The 8,087-nt window shown below is 59.7% G+C and overlaps 1 long non-coding RNA gene across 1 annotated transcript; it reads right to left on the reverse strand.

Annotated features, from left to right (window-relative positions):
• Positions 1-289: 289 nt before the first annotated feature.
• On the reverse strand, positions 290-7,608 carry LOC118175715. The gene is made up of 3 exons (XR_004755090.1): positions 7,487-7,608; positions 1,679-1,761; positions 290-1,518 (listed from the first exon to the last, which is right to left on the reverse strand). It is a non-coding gene; the product is annotated as an uncharacterized LOC118175715 (long non-coding RNA).
• Positions 7,609-8,087: the final 479 nt, after the last annotated feature.

An 8,087-nucleotide genomic window follows, 5' to 3' on the forward strand; every position in this document is an offset into this window, starting at 1 on the left:
CCTGCCTGTGGCCACCGAGGGTGGTCAGCTCTCCCAGACGGCCCGTTCTGGGTGGAAAAGCCGCGTATTTGGCGCTGAGCGTTCACGCTAGCTGCGGTGAGGCCGGTGCAGCTGTGCCCGCGGGAGGGATTCTGCTGTGTAACCGCTTCGCCCGCCAAAAGTGCAGAGACCCGTCTCCTCCTTCCTCGTGTCTATCAGCAAAAGCTTTGGGAATTGCTTTTTCAGCTGGGCTGGAGCTGATGTTTGCAAATCCACCGGTCCCGAAGACTGATCGATGCGTGCCGATGGACTTTTCCCATCAGAACCTTTATTTTTCCACCAGGACACCGAGTGCTCAGACAAATGGAGGCTTGCACAGAGATCGCCTGCCTCGGTTTGGCAGCAAACAGGAATTATTTTTCTTTATTCCGAAACCAAATTTTTGTGGCTAAATAGAGCCGAAAATACATCTCTCCCCCCCCCCCCCCACCTCTCCCAGACACGAGACAGCTCTGAATGCCGAAAGCAACTCTTCCCTGCCGCAAATGGACCGAATAAACCCAGCACGAGACTGGTGCTTAGCAGAAGCAGATGCGCCTCTAATGCTGTCATCTACAGCAAGCTGCGTCTGCAAACTGATCTTTTATTAACGAATTTGTATAGATGGGAGAGCTGCGGGGGCCGCGCGAGCCCTGCCGCCGGGAGCGGGACGTGCCATCGCCCCGTGCCCGCGGGCTGCGGCACGGCTCCGGGTGGGCATTGCCAGGGGGCTGCTGGCTGCCCCCCCATGTCCCCCCTGCAAAATGGGGGAATTTATTTTTCTGCCAGCATTTAGCCCCGGTTCCCCTTCAGCTGCAGGAGGGGAGCCGGGGTGCTGGGGCTTTGTCGGTGTTGTGGCTGCCGGTGCAGCGCCAAGCGGGGTTTTGGAGGGGGTGTCGGTGTGTGCCAAGGCTGGGAGGCTGCAGGAGGAGGAGGAGGAATGGTTAGTGGCTGGCTGGGAGCTGCTGTGGGCAGGGTTATCAGGGAACCGGTCGGAGGGAAGGCAGGGCAGGGCGATCCCACGAGCTGCCCGTGGGCGTTTGGCCAGTGCTTTGCAGGCTGAGGGGGGGTTAGGAAATATGTCCCTGCCCCAGCCCAGGCCAAGGAACCCTCACCCTCAACACCAAAGGTGTCCTCGCAGGGCTGAGGTTACTGGGATCTGCAGACGGAGAGCCTGGAGCCGTCCTTCATGTCCTGGGGTCGTGGAGCAGGACACGAGGCCACGGCAGACCCACACACCCCGTGCCCACCCCAGCTGGAGCCCCACGGGCTGTGTCCCTAGGAGATGTCCCCACATCAGGGCAGGAGGCTGGGGAGGAGAGGCTGGATGTGCCCTCACCTGGGACCTGGGCTGCTAGTGGGAGTGCCAGAGAAATGTGCTTTTCCCTGCCGATCCGGCCACTGCAGGCTCAGAGCGCATCTCTCCTTTGCTCCCCGCAGGAAGAGCAGCTCCTCCAGAGCCTTCACAGCCTCACCGACAGGCAACGAGACCTATAAATCCTGGGGGAAACGCAGAGAAACCACCATTAAAACACAGGTAGAGTCCGTGAGCCATGTGGCAGGGCAGAAAAGCAAAACCCAAGCTTTTTCCCCCAAGCTATACTTCCTTCCCCCAGTTTCCCCAAAGCTGCTTGGCTCCCACCTAACAGCTACGTCCCACCTGGTTTTACTCCGCAGCGGTGCTATGTGGTGCCAGGGTCGGAGCCAGCCTCCCTCCTGGTCTCTTCCTCTCCCTCAGGGTGCCTGGGGATGGAGGAGAAGGGGTGAGCTGGGGGGGAGGCTTTGCACCCAAGGAGCTGAGCCCTCAATAGCAGGAAAACCCCACATTTTCCCCATTTCCCCCCTGGCTCTGCAAAGCAACGGGCAGAGGGAAAGGGTGAGCCTCCCTTGTAGGGTGGCCAAGCACCTTGGCTAAAGCCCCACGAGGTATTGCTGCAAATACGCTGAGTTTAGCCAACAAATATATATTTCCCCCCCCTTTTTTTTTTGCCAGGAAAAGAAAGAAATCATACAAGTCCTCCATCATTCCCTCTTCCCAACCAGTGATCCCTTCACCGTGGCCCATCCCGAGCTGGGTCAGTGCGTGAAACCCAGCAGCGTTTCCATCCCAGTGCCATTCACGGGCAGCTGCCACGGCCCCGGGCTGCTTTTGGGTGGCAGGACTTTGACTTTCGGGTGCCCACGGCACCATCCCGGAGCGGGGTGGCTGGAGGAGCCAGCCCAAGCAAGTGGGAAGGGAGCAGGGGCTCTTCCAGCAGCACTTCCCCGTGCCGGTGCCAAGGCTCTGCATCTCAGCTGTGCCCTCGAACCTCCATCCCCTGCCCCACCAGGCTGAAATAAGGCAGCGGGGTCTGGGGAACAGCCACACGTGTGTGCACGGTGCCCGTGGGAGCCAAAGGGGAGAGTGGTTTGACGCCGTGATTCTCGCCCTGCCCTGCTCCCGGTATCCTTCCCCGCCCGAGCTGCGCCCGAAGGTGATCGGTGTAATGGTTCAGCAGCTGGTGGCGGAGGGGAATTAGCGCGTGGCTGCTCGGGGACCAGGTGCTGGCATCTCCTCTCAGTGACCGTGGCTGAGCCGTGCCCAGGAATCGCCTGGAGCCACCGGAGGGACCCTGCAGAGCCCGGGGCAGGGGGTGAAACCCATCCCCACCGGCGGGTACCCGGCTGGTTCTCCACTTCCAGCACGTAGCTCTTTTCCAGCACGAGAATCTGGGGTCACTTCCAACATCTCGCTCAAAAACCAGACGAAAAAGCCTGAGACTCCCTCTGAGTCACTGGCATGTTGTTACCAAGGACACTAAGGTTCCTGATTTTGAAGAAGAGATTAATTACATTCTGCAAATAGACATTTTATCTGCATTGAAGAGCAGCGAGAGCTGGTTCTTTTAGAGTAGCTCATTATGTATCAGCAGGTAGTATTGTGACAGATGTAGGAATCCAGTCCCATTGTCACTTGGGTTTAATCATCAGAAAGCTGTCTTCCCCGGGTCAGCTTCCAGTGAGGATTTGTAATATTTACATAGCACTTGGGGCTGGCTTCTTTATTGCCGGAGTCTGTATTCGCTCGTCAGTCTCTCATTATGCATGTGCCAGTATTAATTGCATTTAGAAATGAGATTCTAAAGGAGAAGTGAGAGCTATTTAGACCTCCATTCAGCTTGAAAGACAGCAGCTTTCTGTGTGACAGCTCTCGAGATGTTCTTGTGCTCAGCTCTCTCTCCAGCTGAAAAGCAGGTGTTGGAGAGAGTTGGTGCCGGAGCCACTGTATCAGCACTGCCTTTTGTGCATGCCCAGACATTTATATAACAGGCGGTATAATGACTCCGCAGAAGTGGCACAGAATTGACCCTTGTGGTACTGGATTAAAGCGCAGCAAGGCAGGGAGCAGATCTGCTCTCGTGCTCTATAGATATCAGGGCAGGGGGAGCGGTGCTAAAATCAGCTTGTGCCTTGTCTCCCGTGGAAGGAGGTGGGTTATTTCCCCGCTGGTGGGTTTGGGGGGTGATTTATCAGCCTGGCTGTGCCTGCAGCACTTTGGAGCTGTACTTGTGGCCTTGCTAATGTATTTAAAGTCGCACAGAAATTCAGCTGACACTTGTCTGTGCATGCCTGCTGCGCGCTGATTGCTCCAGCCCGGAGATGCGGAGCCGTGCGCCGCTGCTGCTGGCTGCCAGCCGTGCCTGGCACTGGAAATGAGGAGGTCACGTCCTGCTTCCCAGAGGGGTTGGAGCTGGGAGGTGGAATCCAGATGATGCCAAGCTACCGGCTCTGTTTTCTTCAGCCCAAGGTGCAGAGGGTCTGTTCTTGCCTTAGGGCATGGGGAGCGATGAGGGTGTCCTCATGGGGAGAGAGGCTGGAGCAGGCACCAAATGCTCCGTCCCCATGCGGTGCGGACCCTCTCCCAGGAAAACAACCCTCCTGGGTCCGGGGGACTTGTGCCTGCCCTGCTGAGGGGGGCTGAGAAAGCAGCAGTAAGGGCAAAGCCACGTTTCACTTCCCCAAAGTGCTCCCTTCTCTTTGCCTTGGCCCAGCCCTGCACCACGGAGCCCCCATTCTGCTCCCTCCGCAAGCCCCCGCCTGGAGGACGTGTCCCCTCACACTCCTGCCTCTTCCCTGCAGGCTCCTTTGGGTGCTCCCGTGCTGCCTTGGGTGCTCACCGCCCTGCGTGCCGTGAACCAGCACCGAGACAAGCTGTGGGCCAGCGGCGTCACATCTCCAGGAGCAGCCCCTGCCCAGCAGGGACCAGAGGGGAAGACCTTGGGAAAGGCAAACAGCGCAGACACCCATAACCAGACCAGGATGTTCCCGCTGAATATCCCATAAACCAGCGAATAAATCACTGCTCGATGAGCAAACCCAAGGGCTGAAGCCCAAGGAGCCCCCCTGGACCTCCCTGCCCCTCTGTGGGGAGGTTAGTCCAGGTGAACGCATCACTTCCAGCCATCGGGCTGTTAGGAGGAGACCTTTCAAGCCTTTTTTTTCAAGACGGTGGGAGCCAGCTCCGGGACCAACCTGAGCCCCCAGCCCCGTGGCTGAGCACCCCAGCCCTGCCAGCACGGGCCAAGGACACCCCGCGCTGTCCCTGGCAGCCCCAAGGCTTATAAATAGAAGACGGGACGTGAAGGAGGTCAATGAGCAGGGGATTTTATATAATCTCTTCTTGCCTGTGCTGTTCATTTGTGTCCTTTGCCCAGGACGCACGCCCTGCTTGGCGCACGGGAACGTCAGAGCCGGAGGGACGCTCCTGCACCGCGACGGCTTTATCCCACGCAATGTGTGCGCTCCCGTCTTCTTCCTCGCTCTGTGCTGGTTTTCGGAGAGATCTTTAATCCAGGGGTCATCCAGAGCAAGGCGCGTGTGATGGAAATCCCAGCCTAACTGCTCTGTACGACCCTGGTGGCTGCCTGGCCTGAGCCTGGTCCTTTCACCCACCAACATCCAGCTGCATCAGAACTGTGGGACACCGGAGGACACTGCCTGCCCTCCACCGTGCCCGTCCGAAGCCTTGCTCCCTTCTGCCCTGCTTGCCCGTAACATTTCTCCACGGTCTCTGATGGGCAGCACCTCTTTCTCTTCCTCCTGTCACTTCTGTTTTCCAGACGACGAGGGGCTGGAGATGAATTCTCTCCTGGCATAAACCTGTCAGCGGAGCTGCAGTGATTTATGCCAGCGCAGAGCGAGGTGGGTAGATGGATGACCAAAATAGAGCGAGCAGAAAACCTGTTAGCTTCCCCTGCAGGAGCAGGTTTGTTCTCTGCCACAGACCCGCGGCAGGACTCGCTGGGATGTGACTGCTGCTCTTTTAATTTTTAATAGCCGGTGGTCTCCAGTGATGAGAGCAATTAATCTCCAAAAGAAGTAACCCAGCAGCACACGGCTTCTCTAGTGGCTGCTATCTGTGTCTGGCCCAGACACCAGTCTGAGAGCTTCAGCAGGGCTTGGAGGGAGCTTCTCTTCGCCATCTACCTGTGAGTCCTTCCTTTGTGCTGCTCGGGGTCCTGTGCCATGCCGGGGAACCCTCATGCCATGCCTGGCCTCAAGCTGCCAGCAGCAGGCACGCTGCCTCTGGGCAGGGCTCAAACTGCACCTGGAGGTGCCTCAACCCCCCCCTGGTGCCCCCCTGACAGCCCCATGCCTGCCGTGAGAGCGTGTTTGCTCAGGCACCAAGAAGCCTTTAATTGAGCCAGGGTTGCAGGTAGCACAGGGAGGGCTGGAGGGCGCACAGGGCAGGAGATGCCTTCCCTGCCTCGAGTCCTGCTTCTCCTTGCCCTGACTTAATTGGCTCATTAAGTGCCAATTTGACCTCCCCACTTTCAGATGTCTCCAGTCTCTGCTGGTAAATAGATTTGCGCGTCTACAGCGGAAACCTCGAGCTGAGCCTGGCGGTGGAGAGGGCAGAGAGCCCTGAACGGGAGCAAAGCTCCCTCCCGAGAGCCGCGGGGAGCTGCAGGTAGCTGCAGCTGCCGGCACCGTGCCCGTGTCGTGGTGGGGACGTGCAGAGCCCACCCCGTGCTCCGGGCACGGCTTTGTCCTTGCCTTGCTGTGGGACTGCGGAAGGTCCCTTCCCATCTGCTCCCGGCTGGCACGCCAGGGTGTGTGTGCGTGTGTGCACAGCTCCCACGCCTCCTCCGTACCGAGACCCTCAGCCAAACCTCCCGGCACCCCAGGGATGGAGCAGGGCCTTCCCGTGGCGAGTTTGCAGCAGGTGAAGGCTGGGGGCTCGGCGCTGCTGGGGTGTCCCTGGTCACGTCCCCGTGCCCGAGAGCACTGCGTGGTTTCCTCCCCAGGCAAAGCGCAGCTTGCCGGGGTCAACAGCTGGGCTGCGGCCCTTTGGGAACCACCGGCGCCTTGATCAGCACCACAGGAGCTCAGCCCCGTCCCTTTGCCCCACAGAGGGGCAGGACTGATCCTGCATTTCTTCCTTGCTGGCCAACTGGGAGGAGAGGACAACGGATCCCATAACGCCCGGCACAGGGGCGCATTGCCTGGTGCCGCCCAGAGCACTGAAGCCAGAAGGAAACCAAACCCCTCCAAGGACGGGCTGAGCAGCGGGACCCTCCACCCCAGGGCCACCCTTCACTATCCTGTCCCCGCTCAGGGGGTCCCCGAGGGGACGGGGAAGGGAGAGGACGTACGGTTCGACTTTGTTGAAGAAGCGGCGGCGCAGCATCACGACCAGCGTGCCGATGAGCAGGACGGTGGTGCACATGGCGCTGCCTCCATCACCGCGCAGCGCTGCCGCCCCTCGCCGCCCTCCCCGAGGGTCCCCGCTCGCCCCCGGGGGCTGGCGGCAGTGCCCGGCTCCCGCGTCCGCCCCGACTGGCGGGCGCCTCTCCCCAGCGGCCACCTGAAGGCTCTCCTTGGGGCTGGTTTTAGGAGGAATTAGAGCAGGATCAGAAGTAATTAACAGGCAGCAAATGAGGACGCTCTCCTCTGACCTTAGCACTTAATTGCTTGTGGCATGCTGTGCTCGCGCCCTGGCTGGTCACCCACCCCAGCCCTCGGCCAGGTGGGCTCTGGGGGGCTCCTGGTGCACTGAGCCTCTTTCCACCCCCTCCATCCCATTTCCCCCCTCTCCTCCTTGCCCCCACCAGCCCACCCCGGCACCCATTGCTGGGGGCTCCCTTTACTCCCCCCTTTCCCCTGTTCCTCCCTCCCCTCCCTGCCCACTTTCTGCCCGCTCCTCCCCTCTCCCTTTCCCTCTGGCTCCTGCCTCATCCCGCTCCCCCCTTCCCAGCTCGGGTAATCTGACAGGCTCAGACCTGCGTGTAATTCCCCATGGATACGTCTCAGCCAGCTGATCCTGAGACCTTGTCTGCATCCTCCCCTCGCCCGGGCCGGCTTTGCCTCCTCCTCCCCGCTCTCGGCGGCACGCACACCTCTCCCCAGACCCCTGTTCCTGTTTTCCAGCTGGAAAACTGATTCCCCACGCAAAAGGATTTTGAAATCGGGGTCAAACCCAAACAACCTGGGCTGGTCCTGGTTCATCAGCTGATGTGGTCTGAAATAGAAAGCGATAGCGAGCTTTCTGGGAAGCCTGGCGCTGCATCCCCAGAGATGCTCTGCGAGCCCAGCCACCGCAGGAGCCTGGGACGGCTGTGATTAATCCCTGCTCGATGGCAACATCCTCTTGGACTGCTCCAAACCTTAAAAACAACAGCCATCAACAGCACTTGAAACATCAGTAAAGCCAAATCCCTCCAAGCCTGTCCAGTAAACGGTTCCAGGACCTAAACGCGGGGGTTGGATGAGGGTGGAGGGGATGGATCCGGCCTCCCTGCTGGCTCCGGAGGGATGGGAAGCCTTCAGGAGCCTGTGGCAGGAACACCCCAAGCATCCCCTCCAGCCAGACCCGAAGGAGAGGGAATAATTCCTCCCCAGATGAAGGGGCATGGGGCTCCCTTACGCAAGGCACTGGGAAGCCAAGCCTGATGCCCCGGGCAGCCGCGCTTGAGCGCTCGGTGCTCCCAGGAGCACGTTGGGGTATGCTGCGAGCTCCTCGAAGCCAAATAAACAGCGACTGCTGGCTGAGACAGAGCCCAGGAGACTGGAAGGACCTTCCCTTCCCT

This window comes from Oxyura jamaicensis, chromosome 18 (genome assembly GCF_011077185.1).
Source record: "Oxyura jamaicensis isolate SHBP4307 breed ruddy duck chromosome 18, BPBGC_Ojam_1.0, whole genome shotgun sequence".
In the NCBI taxonomy this organism is placed as follows: domain Eukaryota; kingdom Metazoa; phylum Chordata; class Aves; order Anseriformes; family Anatidae; genus Oxyura; species Oxyura jamaicensis.